General features: G+C 31.2%; 1 protein-coding gene across 2 annotated transcripts in view; it reads left to right on the top strand.

Annotated features, from left to right (window-relative positions):
- ftz-f1 (ftz transcription factor 1) overlaps nucleotides 1-2667 on the top strand; it is a 348219-nt gene extending 345552 nt beyond the window's left edge. For both annotated transcript variants that reach the window (XM_085941495.1, XM_085941501.1), the window contains one exon: nucleotides 1606-2667. The gene's annotated coding sequence lies outside the window, so the exon portion shown is untranslated. The remainder of the gene's footprint in view (nucleotides 1-1605) is intronic.
- Nucleotides 2668-14382: the final 11715 nt, after the last annotated feature.

The following is a 14382-nucleotide window of genomic DNA, read 5'->3' as shown; positions in this document are numbered from 1 at the left end:
ACCTTTTGCAATTATCTTACTATAAAAGTATGTTCTGTAAAACAATTACCTAAAACTGACTGAATGGTTAAAATACAGTTTATTGCGATAAAATATTGTTAAATTAAAAAATCTCCTCATATTCCATCAGAATATCTAAAAATGTTTTTGGTTTAATCAAATATCATCGAGAAAAAAAACACTAAGAGCACATAGTATGTCATTCCTCGTAAAATTCAAAACAAAAATCACTCTAAGTCGAGATATTTAAGATTATCGTGCAGAATTAGCATGGAAAAAAACACCATCTCAAGTTACATGGTACTTTTTTTATGAAAAAAATAATAATTACGTGGAAAAACACACCAAGTATAGATATATACACCCTCTAAAAAATATAAACGGAAAAAATCACACCAAATCTAGATGTAATATTTTAGTTGTCAAACTTACCGTGGAAAAACACATTTAGGGTGTTATTTCCTAAATTAATGTCATGCAATAGTTGATTGTCTGCTTAAATGATTCGCTATTTAAATAATATTTGCACAGAATAAACGGCTTATGCTACACATTTTTTTGAATGGTTTTTTTGCTCTCCTGAAAAGTTGATAATTTAGAGTTAGTGTGTTATTCCATGAGGTAGTCGACATGATTTAAGAATATGAAATTCGTTATTGAACTTACATATTAATATGTTTCTGAAGTGTTGCAAATTATGTAAAATACATTTATTATGTTCTAGTCACATATATATTGACAATTGTTTTGGTCTTACAGACCTGTCTTCAGTTATTTAAAACAATTTTCTTGAGTTTTATTTTAACTGAATTTATTACACTGATTATTTTCATCCGACTTTTTTCTGTACCCAACTAAAGAGTCTAACTAAAAGTAGATTGATCGCATGAAAGAATATTAAATTCATAAATGGATGCATTCTTAATCTACCATGGAAATTTGACTAACATTAAAATTTCGTGTTATGAAATACGAGAAATTTATTAATTTAAATTGTGTGTTCGAACTTTGTGGTGTACTAGTGTGGTTTAATTTTTCAAAGCTTTTTTGTACAATATTTGAGTCATTTGCCAACAGCTGTTCCAACTATAAACCCATCATCAGAATGGCCCGCCCAGATAACAAAATATCAAGACTAAATTAATCGAGTTGTTTCCAACTTATTACCATCTGATTTATATCACATATATTTTGAATCACAAAACTCATTAATTGCTATATTTAATAAATTGAGCTTTTGTATAAGTATCAGTGTAGTTTTATCTTTTTAAATTATAATTTATACAACATTTATATGTTCTAGAATCTAGATAGTTATGCAATTTTACCAAGTGGTGTAATCTTCTTTGTTTGTCAATATCGACTATTAAAATTATGACAATATATATTTCACATAGTTTTGTCAGTTTACAGAGTTGAATTATTAAAGGTTCAGACTCTTCTGTTTAAAAATATAAGTTTTGCACTTGATCATAAATAGACCAAAGACCACAAATATAATTATTTTGAGTGGTTGTGTAAAATGTATGTTGTCCTGACATCTGTAAAGTTGTGTATTTTTTTTTTTGTATGAATAAATAAATAAAAATATTCTCTTTTTTTCAGATCTGGTGTAGAAGGCAGATAAAATGAAAATTTTGTAGTTTTCATATTGGTGTGATTACTTAAAACATAGTGTTGTTGAATAAAATTGTTACACAAGTGGATCTCTGATATTGAATGCTTTATAAAATTTCAATTAATAAATAGTTGAGTGCCAGGAAGCCGTTTACCATCATGTATAGTGTTCTAATTATGTTTAGTAGTGATAGACGCACTGCTGTGACCACACCTTTAAGTATATTATTAAAATTTATAAAAGAAATCTGTTCACTAAACAACCAACAGCTAATAGAATTAACAAAATGTTGTTGTCGTCTGATGGATGTTAATATTTATTTCAGTTATTTGACAGTGGCATAGAGTGGTTCAAAAATAAAAAAATTCAGCAACATTGATTATGTGGAACAGAGCAAGGTCTACAATGTGAAAAAAAATATTTTTGAGTTCACACAAATGCTTGGGATTTTTGGTTATAATGCAGTGTCAATTTGCCTATCAGTCAGTTACCGTTAGTTTAAATAGGACAAAAGAGTATTTAAAATAAAGTTAATCTATAATGAATATTTAAAGAAAACCATATATATTTTGTGAACGTTAAGTCTTATTGATCAAGAAGAAGCGAATGTCCCGGTGGCCGCTTATATCTTCCTAAAGATTATTCTTATTATATGAAGAATTAACGTGTATATATATTATATACTGTTGGTCTCTGTATAGTAAATATTGCGTACCTAAATGATTATGGATACCATAGTTGATCGAGATGCCTTCAAAGGAAGTACAAAGGCTGGCTATTGAAGAGAAACCATTGATAGATTGACAATGAATTTTTGTGCTTGTGGCAACTATCAAATTTCAAGTGACTCTTATAATTGCTATAACTCTTTGTTCCATATTATTTTTATATGTATACATTGAATGTTTAAAGCGACTAATTGTCAACACCCTGTTACTCTAAAAATGATCATTTTCCATAAAGATTATGGCATAGCTTAAATTTTTGGTATGGATGGGATGCACACCAGTTTTAAAAAAAAATGTTTACAGAAAAGTGTTACAATGTACAAAAGAAATATATTTTTGAATCTGACTTAACTTTATGAAATGTGTGAATATGTCATAAATCAATTATTGGATTGATTTTTTTATGTGAGCATGAGTATTTTTTAAAAATATATATTATAATAGGTATATAAAGAGAAGAATAGAGAGATGTTAAGTTTATTTTAATATGACTATGGCTTATCTGACCGTGGGCAAAGTTAGTTTTACATTACATAAATATTTTTATGAAAAGTATGAGTGAGGCATAGAGTAAAAAAATATTATTATATTGTGTATGCGAAATATTTTTTTTAGTATAAGTTTATTTAATATCGTTGTAAGATTTGAAATGTGACATAAGAAATTGTAATATGAATAGAAAAGACCACATTATCTTTGTTCAAGTATAGTTTTATTGTTGTTTATTATTAAGGATTGATTTAAATTCTTGCGTATTTTTTTGTTTGGTATTAAAACTTATTTAGTGTATTCTTCCGTTTTGAAACACGTTTCACTATTTATTTTTTAAGTTTATTAGAAAGATGTCTTGAAGGAAGATAAAACATTCCAACTGGGATACATGGGCATATTTTATTATCTTAACTAATGTGTTAGACCTATTTTTTATAAAAAAAATATTACTGTAAGCTTTTTGTGCTTTAAGGAGAAAACTGATTACTCGTAAAACTGCATATTTTATTAATAATTGAATGTTTTCACTCTAGATGTCCATTTCTAGGAAAATAGTTCAATATGTGAATTATTGATGGTTTTTATGTGCAATAAATAATATTTCGTATAAAGAGGCACACTCACACCTTCAAAAATAATTTATTTAACAGTATTTATCATTATAATTATGTTATGTAATAATTATATTGATTCTTCTCAACTTCCATTCAGATGGCACATAATATGTATTATTCATAGTAAATGTCATTGTCACTCGCAACATTCCAAATCCATAAGGAATTCATTCGATATTCAGAGAATGAAATGAAAACAGCCCAATGTAATTGTAATGGGTGCAGTGAAATATTTCTTTACTCAGCCCTGGAATATTAACTTACACTTTTACATGATAATTTGTTTATTGCATTCTTTGGGTAGGATAAATTAATGTTAACACTGTCATTAACTTGTAACTTTAAGGACTACGCTGGTTAATGTTAGACAGTTTAGTCTTAAGTTTTTAACTTAAATAAAACCCGAGCAAAGGTTTTGTGGTCAATGGTACTACCTATGTGTGTTATTGTTTAATAGTTCTACTTAAGTTATGCTTAGAATTAAGGCATAATTAATTACCTGTTTTAAAAACTTACACTCTCATTTACTTCTTCGCTGCATTTGGTCTCTAGACAAAGTTACTTTCTTCCGATCAATTACATTGTTTAAACCTGAAAAATCATGTAACTTGAGAATAAATAAATATTTTCACAAAAAAACCACTTTACTTAAAACTTGTAAATACGAAAAATGTGATTGTTATTTTTTATGGTGTAAATGAATATTGTCAAAATATGTTATGGTGCAAATTACAGTATGTTACAATAATATATGTTATATATTGATGTGTTATAAAAGACTCCTCGTTTATCGTTTGTTGTATCTGGCATCCATATTTGAGAACCATGAATCAAGAAAAAATAATGATTAAATTTATCCAATATCCTGTTACTTACTTCAAATTTATTTATATTAAAATCAACCAAAAAAGTTACAGTGTCTTTCAAAACAATTTTTTTTAAATGTAACATGCGGAGATATTATTTTCTTATGTCATGGCACACATTAAAAAGTTATGAAATTATGAATAGGGAAGTTGCATCTTATAAATGAGTCCATTTACTTGTCAGTATGTATAATAAAAATGAAATTCTTCGGATATTGCAATCTCATCTTCTCGTGGTTCTAATAATCCCATAGGTGTTCTATTCTAAAAAGTACCAAGCTCCCTTTTGTAAAATTTTTGAGTTAGTAACGCCACCTACTAGTTAAATATTATATAAGGTAACTATTTCATGAAAAAATTAAAATGCTCAGATTTTCTTTAACATGGGAAAATTTAGTTGTCTTAGATCAGTGGTCTCCAAACTCAATAAGGATGTGAGCTACTTTCAGAATTGAAATTGTCTGGTGAGCTACTTATACATATTATTCCTTCTTTATAATTTTTTATCATGGACCTTTATCATACCATACATAATATTATTATATTACTTAAAATACATTAGGACATCGGACTGCTAGTAAAACATAAAATACGTGTTAACGCATTCGCTGCTAACTATATAATGAGATTTTAATTGCCCTCTTTAAAATGCACGTTAATTACATCGATCGGCCGCCTAGCCATTACGCGCATGCGCGTCTTCAGCGTCCAAAGTATTAATTGTTTATTTATAAACAAAATAATAATTGAAAAACAACTTGAAATAATTGTGCGAGCTACCAAAAATGCCGCCGCAAGCTAGCGTTTGGCGATCACTGACTTGGATAATTGCAAAGCATATTGTATTTTAATTTTTCTGATAAATTGCTAATATTAAAAAAAAAAAGACATCTTAAGATAACACAAATTATATAAAAGGTAGTTAATACGTAGTTTTTAAATTACAGATATTAGAAAAATATAATTAACCTTAAACTTTTTCTATGAAATTACTTGGTACCTTTAGAACTGAACATACCATATAAAACAATCTGTTTTTATGGGGAATGGTTGATATCAAACATGCATTTAAAGAATGTAATTTTACCCAATGCGGAATTGAACCTGTTGTATCTACAGTTTCAGAGAAAGACACTTTGGCATTACCCCACTGTAATTATAAAAATTCTATCAATCAAAAATATATTTATATCTCGGCTTCATAAATATCTTGCTCGATCTAAAAATGCAAAACATGGTTAAATTTAATTTGTCATTATGCTTCATGATTTGTATGCAGTTGCCCTATTTCGAGGCCTAAAAATAAAAAATTTCTATGATGAAATATTATTGTTGTGTAATATAGCATCTACTACATATTATGTATAATGACATGTCACTTTGTGCATAATATTATTCGTGATTTTATTTGTTATCTTACAACGCCACCTGCTGATGCTCTGACAAATTAATTGAAAATAAATTTATTTTTCTTCAAATAAATTTATTGTATGTTGTCATTGATTAGCTTGCTTAGACTAGTAGGAAATATACAAATACCATAATATAATTCACACTATTTTTCCACCTTGTCTCACCAATAATGTTAATTATTTTAACTATCAGTGGAGTCTTTTATTAGATCAAATAATTTCATTTAAATCAAGTGAATAATTATATTTTTGTAAACCAGTGCGTAAATTTGCACATTGTGTTATGTTATTATTGATTATTTTAAATTATGTTTTACTTACAACACGAAAATCATACTAATAATCAAGTATGTGTTTGTGAGAATACGGTTAACACAACTTTGTACATGTCTTGTTTCTTTGATTTAATCTGTTTTAGGACATCTGCTACATCTAATTATTGTTAGTTTTTTTTTATAGTAACATTAATGGAAATAATTAATTAAAAATAGTCCACTTTAATTAATGTGACTTTAAAATTGTGATTTTATATTATTGGTAAAATTTTAATCTGATGTGCATAATATATTTCTTATGTAAATCATGTTTTTACTTTTAATCCACATATTTTTGTAAGTTTTATTGAATGTACAATCATGGAGGCATTAAATTTCTCATGTTTTTAACATTATAAATACCTACTCTGTTTTTCAGATCATGCGAATGCGATTACCTCAATTTATTCATAAATTATCAACTAACACTTACCTACATACAGACTTTTAAGATTCTTTTCTAGTTTTTTGACATTAGTATACCGCCTCATTCTTAAGTTACCTGGTAAATTAATTATTTTTTTGACCATCAGTAAATATAACAGGGATATATTCATCTCTATCAACATATTTATTTTCAATTAGTGAAAGATGTGTGAGTTGATTTGACACAGTGTGCGTGCTGGACAGTGTAATTTTCATTGTAGGACACCTGAGTGAGTGACCATGCCTTCATTTTAACATGTATATGCAGAACATATATATAAATAAAACATGTTCATTCAAAAAATCTGTATTTGTTATTCATCCCTTCCTATTTTATTTATTAAAGTATTCTAATTAAAAAAATATATTTGTCTATATGCATAGCACGCATAGTAGAAAAGTATAGTTTAGAAAAAAAAGTAGGTGGTTGAATGAACAAATAGTTTTCTTTTCTTGATTTTGATATGATAACAAAACATAAAGGTGCCCATAAAGAGCATAAAAAATTGCAGATTGCCAATACATTTGCCAAAAAAATGGTGAAACTATTGCCCAGTTTGCACCCAACGATGGCCGCGTGGCTTAAGCGCTGGTCTATAGTGTCGAGGGTCCCAGGTTCGAATCCTGGGTCTGGCAAGTACACATATTGTTTTTCAATTTGTGTATGAGTTGAGTATGGACCTAATAGGTTGAGCAAGTGGCTGACATCCATTTCTCGTAAAAATTAAATCTGTTAATACAAACCTCCACTCTGTGGAGACCCATATGATCCTATTAGGATCGGACATGGTTGAAAGAAGAAAAGTATGACCCGACATCAGTGTCGAGCAAATGGGGCAGTTTCTGCAGCATAATAATAAATCGTCCTAAATAATCACATAAACAAATTCAAAATAAAAGATGGGTTTGGATCCGGTCGTACTTAAACAAAGTGAAACAATAAGTAATATTAACCAGGAATTAGTTATTCATAATTATTTATTCAAAAACTTAAATAAGTTAATCCAGTAGTGTGAATTGACGATTAGAAAAACACCATTATAATATTACTAATGTCTTGGCTAAAAATTATAATAATGTATTCTCGAATCGGCTGTCACTAAGATATTTTTGTTGCTAGGGTTGAGGTAGGCTAACTACAGCTCAAACAGAGACGCACATATGGAGCAGAGCGAGAAGGAAATACATTTATCTAGGAATTATTGTCGTATTTCGATTGTGTTCGATATATTTCGCAGTTACAACTTTCTATCTATTGCCCATGCTGCCAGAATGCATGGGCAATAGATATAAAATTTCGGCAATGTAGACTACTATTGTCGTGTTTTGGGGGAACTATTAACGGCAACACAATTGCCATAGAAAGTTGTTTGAAAGCCGTTTGCGAGCCCCTTAAAGGGACTCATAAACCTGAAACTTTTTACGGCAATTATGTTGCTGTTAATAGTTTCACAAATATTGCCTTTGCCTTCTGGCAGCATGGTTGGTCGATATACTGAATATCTAACGCAATCGAAAATACGGCAATAATTGCTAGACTAGCAGAGTCAGCTGGCGGTCCCCAGTCTGTCTCGCTAGGTCTTGCAGATGGCTTGACGGTGTTGGATATTAATATAATTGTGAAGTATGTATAGACGGCGCCATAGTTTTTCCTTCGGGATGAATTTTCATTCACCTCATTTCGCTGATTTGTTAGTTTTACGATTTGCAAGTCGTCACTGCCAATATAAATTTGGGGTCATATGCGTAGTCAATTCTGGAGTCCGGCCTTCACAATATCATCTGACACCACCTCTGTACTATCTATGGTGGATCCACCCTACCTCTACCCATCGCCACTGCAGGATAGTCTAATTTTTCATAAATTTAGATTATTGCGTTATAAAACGTTTTATTTATTTAATGGGGGAAGATCACATCAGATTGAAAAAATGTAAAAACTATTTCTCAGTGTCTTTTAAGATACTCGTAATTACCACCCTGAAGGGGTGTGTCCATATGCTTTGTTTAGGAGCAAAAATGTATTTTATTTTTAAATTCGTAAGTGCTTGGTATACTAATGAATAAATTCCAACATGCTAAATTTATTATTTAACAAATTATCTGGGTGGGTAAATAAAAAAAATATCATTTTTATCATGTACATGTTATGTATCATGTTAAAATGGAAAAGGTAGCAGGTACTTACTTATTGTACCTAATTGTGTCGTAAAAAGGTCATAATTGTCAATATTTGACTATAAGTATATTATATTTCACTTAGAAGTTTAGTGATCAAAGAACAAACACATGCATGTCATTATTAAAAAAAACATTGAAATTTAATTTTTATTGAGAAAGCATTAATAGTTACTAATGATATAAAAGAAGAAGAAAGATTACTGTAATTTTATATACAATTATTATTATAAAATATATAAACATCATTCATTTTTAATTCCTTGTATTAAACGTGACATGAATTTCATTTACCTACCTAAATGTAAAAATAATACAATTATTACTGAATCAGGATAGTATGTGATACTTACTATAATATTGAGAAGAACGTAATATGAACCTATATAATGTAGCTTCTTATTTATTAAGTCTGAAATTATTCAATTTATTGATAGCAGTATTAAAATTCTCTAGGATTATTAATTAATAAAAAACTCATCTTACAATAAAAATGTCTTGATTGAAATTGATTATTTAATATGCTAATAGAAATGTCACATTTTTCGATTATCCCTCACTTGCCCGACACTGACGTCGTATGACGGTCATACATTGTTGCATCATTTTTTTGGCAATTGTATCGGCAATCTGCAATTTTTGATGCTCGTTTACGGGCCCCTTTAGTTGCAACCGGCAATTTCTGTTTTATTAATATTGAAATTTTCACAGCTGCGTTGTGCACCGAGTTTTTGTGCTGATGGAACTGCTAAGAATATGAATAATATGCTAAAAAGATTTTAGTTATTCATATTTCAGGTAAATAATTCAACACAACGAATTTATTCCTTACAGTTTAAATCGCAGATGAATGAAAAGTGCTATTTTCTTCAATAATGAGATAAATCTTTCATTTTATCCAATAATTTTTTAATGAAACATAATTATATGGAGAATTATAATTAATTAGTTATATAATAAATGTTATAAGGCAACAATTCATAATTTCCTTCAACACACATATCAGTAAATTTTAATTAGACGAGTGTGTCCAACTCACGGGGCCCGGATATGGCCCCAAAATCTCAGTTTTGTCTTTAATTTAAAAAGCATACTTTTTCAAGAAAATAAGGTGTCAAAGAACACTTATGATTTAGATTCTAAAATTTGTAAACTTTAATAGAACCAGGTTCATTACCTTAAAATATTCTCTATATAGGCAACATTGTGATATAATTTCGTTTATCTGTTCATCTTCAAACCTCGTTATTCGATCCTCATTAACACAATAAAGAATGCTTATATAACTAATTTAAAAATTTTGATATACCATATTTTGCATAGATACACTCGCTTGTTCTTTTTCAAAAGAATGCAACTCTTTGCTATTCATAGTTCCTGAATCCTTTAAAGATTTCGCTTTTGTATTCTTGGTAGTTACCATCTATTTACAAGAATTAATGTTCACAGATGTGTGGTTGCAAATGGTAGAAGAGTATTGCTTTTTCTCCAATCAACGGAAACTCTTTTTTTACATTCGGAGAACAGAATAAATTTGGCCACCGATGCACCGCAACTTCTTAGAAGTTGCGGACTGTCGGGTTTCATATTGAATGATGACCTTCGGTGGTAGCCATGGCCGTGGTCGTGACAATGTCAGTTATTTAAACTTGAATTATGGTTAATTTAAAATTGATTCATTCACTTGCATGGCAGCAGGGTGTCGGCGACGGCATCGAGATATACATTAGCATAAGCACAATCACAGTAACACAAAAACACATTGTCAAGACAACAGCACTATAAAGGTCAACATCAGAAAATCCTCAATCGATGCTACTGCATTTTCATCAGCTTGGTGGATGGCAGACTCCTCCAGGGGAGACATACAGAACGTAAGTTTCAACAACATGCTCAGCGGCTTTGATTTCTTTACACCCCCATGAAGGAGAGGGATTTAATCCCCACTTATACATGTTATAAGCATATTAGGTATGTCTACAGCGTAAGCGGCTTAGGTCTACTACTAACTAATGCATCCACTATGGCATTATGCAGGTGTAAGACACACGCAAGACTCTTGGATGAGTTTGGCTTCAAGCGACAGTCGTCTGCCCCATGACCTCAAAGTCTGCACCAAGAAGTTCTTGTGCCTATTATACAGATCTAACCTGAGACCTCAAGGCAATGTCATCCGCATAGACAAAAAAAAGAGTTTTTTTAAGATTATATTAGGTTGGAGACAGGTCAATAAATGCACCGGAAAGTATCAAGAGCATAACGCAGTCCTATAATAGCTTGCATGTTATTCATAGCAGGGAAATATGGTGGTTCTTTCAGCATCTTCAGGAAATTTGTGTGGCATAAGTGCTCCAAGCACTTTTGCCCATTTCGATATTCTAAGTATTGTACCCGTTTCTTAACTTAGTCATCTTAATTCAGTCATACTTGAGTGCATGGCGACCTCAGTCATAGATGACTGTTCCTGAGACATTCCTTACAAGTCGTTAACTATATCTATGTTTTGTGATCTACTAATTCTGATAATGAAATTACGTTTTCACACATGTCCAGATGGTGCGATTTGACTCGGTAGGACTAGGTAGCTCTATTTAGCCCTACACATACATTCACATGCAAAATGAGACCGCTCGCCCGACTCGTCTACGCGAGTCGGGATACTGCAGTGACAATTGTTGCACCCAGTAACTTCATACAGTAAATTCATCAGCATACGTGAGTGTATTTTGTCGGTCAACCAGAATTTTTTTTTTGCAAAATGGAGCGTAAGAAACAACGTATTTGGGCAAGCTCTTACAATTTTATTGTAGGTAGTGATAACTATTTGAGTGGGCCTACAACAAAATGTTGATTACAGATAAAAAAAAAAATATATTTTATTTATTTATATATTGTAATTTAATATTACATAGGGAGGTATTTCAAAAATTGTTTGCTTATTGTTAATGTTCAATTAAATTTAAAATTGTCAATAAACAGTTAGCCCTTGTGCAGGACTTTTCATTCTTGTCAGTCATGTATTTCGATTTTGTTTTTAAACAAAAATGCCCTTCAGTTGGAAATGTAACTTGGGTTGATTATAACTTATAAAAACGAAACTATCCTATTTGAAATGGACAAATAATGGTAGTCGCGATTTTTATATACACTAACGATGCTTGTGGGCCGAAAGCATGGATGTATTATTCATTCTATGGATAAGTAACTATTTAAGATCTTGTGACTTATGGGCGGAGTTCCAATCGGACGTTTCATCATAGAATTCCCCAGAATTCTCCATTGTATATTTTCAATAAAATGTTAATTAACATAGACGTGACCGCTTGAAAATGAAAGTAAGCTCAATTCGATCGATATTGAACACAAATATATCCTGAGAAAAGGTCAGTTACAGTCCGTTCCAAGATAGGACGACCTATTCGTACCTTTCCGGTCATATAAAATAGATGCCGAAATCCTTTAGATGAATCGATAATTGTATTCAATAGAGAACAGATTTCCCTTGTCACTTATTTTTTTATTTATTCTAAATTTTGACAATAGATGGCAGTAAGTTTTTTTTTATTATTAATATAATAAATTCTAATGGATTTAAGTTTTGTACTATGCCATTTAAGTCGTTTTTGCGACCCAGGATTCGACTTTCGGCATCTTCAGGCGCTGTGTACACTCACCAAAGGTAAACACACACTGACAACGAACACTGATAACTCTAGCTTATATAATAAATCAATACAATAAAGTAGGTAAAAACTCTATTACCTACCTATCAAGTCAAAGGTTACAAAAAATACAACAAACAAATTATGAATAGTTGAAGTGTCAGTAAAAAACCTAATTAGTAAAAACCCTATCTTATTAATAACAATACACTCGATAGCATATTACAAAATAATTCTCAATATTTGGGAAAAAGAAATTTTACCTGAGGAATGGAAGATGGTTACAATCGTGCCTATTCTGAAAAAGGGAGACAAAACAATGTGCGATAACTACAGAGGGATCACAATTCTAAATGCAGCTTATAAAGTTTTCTCATCTGTACTGTATAGCAGGTTAATGATATATGGTGAGGAAATCCTGGGAGAATACCAATGCGGCTTCCGACCAAATAGATCCACCATAGATCACATCCATCTCATGAGGCAAACTATGAAGAAAGCGCATGAACACATCATCGCTATAGGATTTGTTTCCCGAACAGTGGCGCACCCAGGATTTAATATTGGGGGGGGCCCAAGGAGGAGAATGTAAATTAGCCCCATAGGCTCTTTTTCTTCTTCACAGCCTAATTTCTCATTTATTGGTCTTTTGTCTATTGCACTCGGTGTACCTACACCATGGTCCCCACATCCTAAAACGGGCCCTCAGGCTAGGATATTTGGTGGCCCCCCTACCTACCGCTAAGATTAAAGGCAGTATGAAACACTAAATTAACGTTTTCCAAATTGTGTTTTAGTTCAAATTAAGGGTACCTACTTATACAGTGAATTATTGGAGTTTTTTAATACATCTACTTTAATAATGGAGCTGTCGAGTATCGACACATAATAATCAAAAAATATATTGCACAATTATATAAGTAATTGAAAATGTTCATGGCCATGAAGTATAATAGCGCCGCAGGCGACTTTTTTACTATTAAAGCTAATTTATGATGTGTGTTTATCTCACTTATCTGGTCAACCCGACACGCCGGGCCCCCCGGCTAGAGCTCTGTCAGCCCTCCCAAGCTATGACCTACACCACTCCGGAATTCGGGTGGACACGGAGAATTTTTTTGACAGTTCCATTAGGGATTGGGTTTCTAAAAAAACCCGGCATTCTCGAAATTTTTGTGTTAGAAATTAAAATCTAAGAAATTTTTCTATAAAGGTGCTGGTGAATTACATTCTGATAATTTTTATTTTGGGAGGTGCCAGGGCCCCCTGGCCCCCCCCCTGGGTGCGCCACTGTTCCCGAATATCCATTTTTGTCGAAATCAACATTTTAATGCAGTTCAATTTCTTTTATCGAACTCTACCGAAATCATTTATAAAAACAATATATTTTTATCTAGGAACAGAGATATTTATTTAAAAAACCCGAATACGCCATGTTAAGTTACAATTACTCCGTGGTGTTCTCCTGAATGTCCAACTATTCGTACCTGAATATCCAAGTTAATTTCGGTCGAAATAGATCTCTGGCTGAGTTTTTATTTCCCGAATATGACTTTTAGCCAATCAAACCGCGCTGACGCCGTGCATCTCGCTCCCACATTCACGCTGTCTAGCTCTAAAATAATCACGCCCACTTTCATATTTTTCGGCCGTCCGGAGTCCTCTTTCAAATTTCGTCTTATTGAGATTGTTTTTAAAGTTACTATTGTTTTAATAGTGAATTCATCAAATTTGAAGAGATCATTCATAGCTGATACATCACAAGTTCGCCCTGAACTTACAGTAGAGTAATGGAAGTGAGTATTTCAACCTAAATAACTGCATTTTGTTTTGATACATGACACAAAATCCCAACGGTTATATGAATTCTATAGTGTGACCCGGCAACTACTATGACGTAAAAAATAATTATTATTTCAAATTATTATTAATCAAACATTGTTTGACTTTATTTTACTTTTAATCTAGGTATTTCTATGAACATAAAGGCGATGCTATTATTTATTTTTAAATGCGCTGATAGTTAATTTAATTTAATATGTATGTTAGTAACTATTTATTTGGTGAATATT

The sequence above is a fragment of the Rhyacophila brunnea genome, unplaced genomic scaffold (genome assembly GCF_057557595.1).
Source record: "Rhyacophila brunnea isolate RB1 unplaced genomic scaffold, BYU_Rbru_1.0 scaffold_1, whole genome shotgun sequence".
NCBI classification, from domain to species: domain Eukaryota; kingdom Metazoa; phylum Arthropoda; class Insecta; order Trichoptera; family Rhyacophilidae; genus Rhyacophila; species Rhyacophila brunnea.
This window is presented reverse-complemented; position numbering and strand designations above follow the sequence as displayed.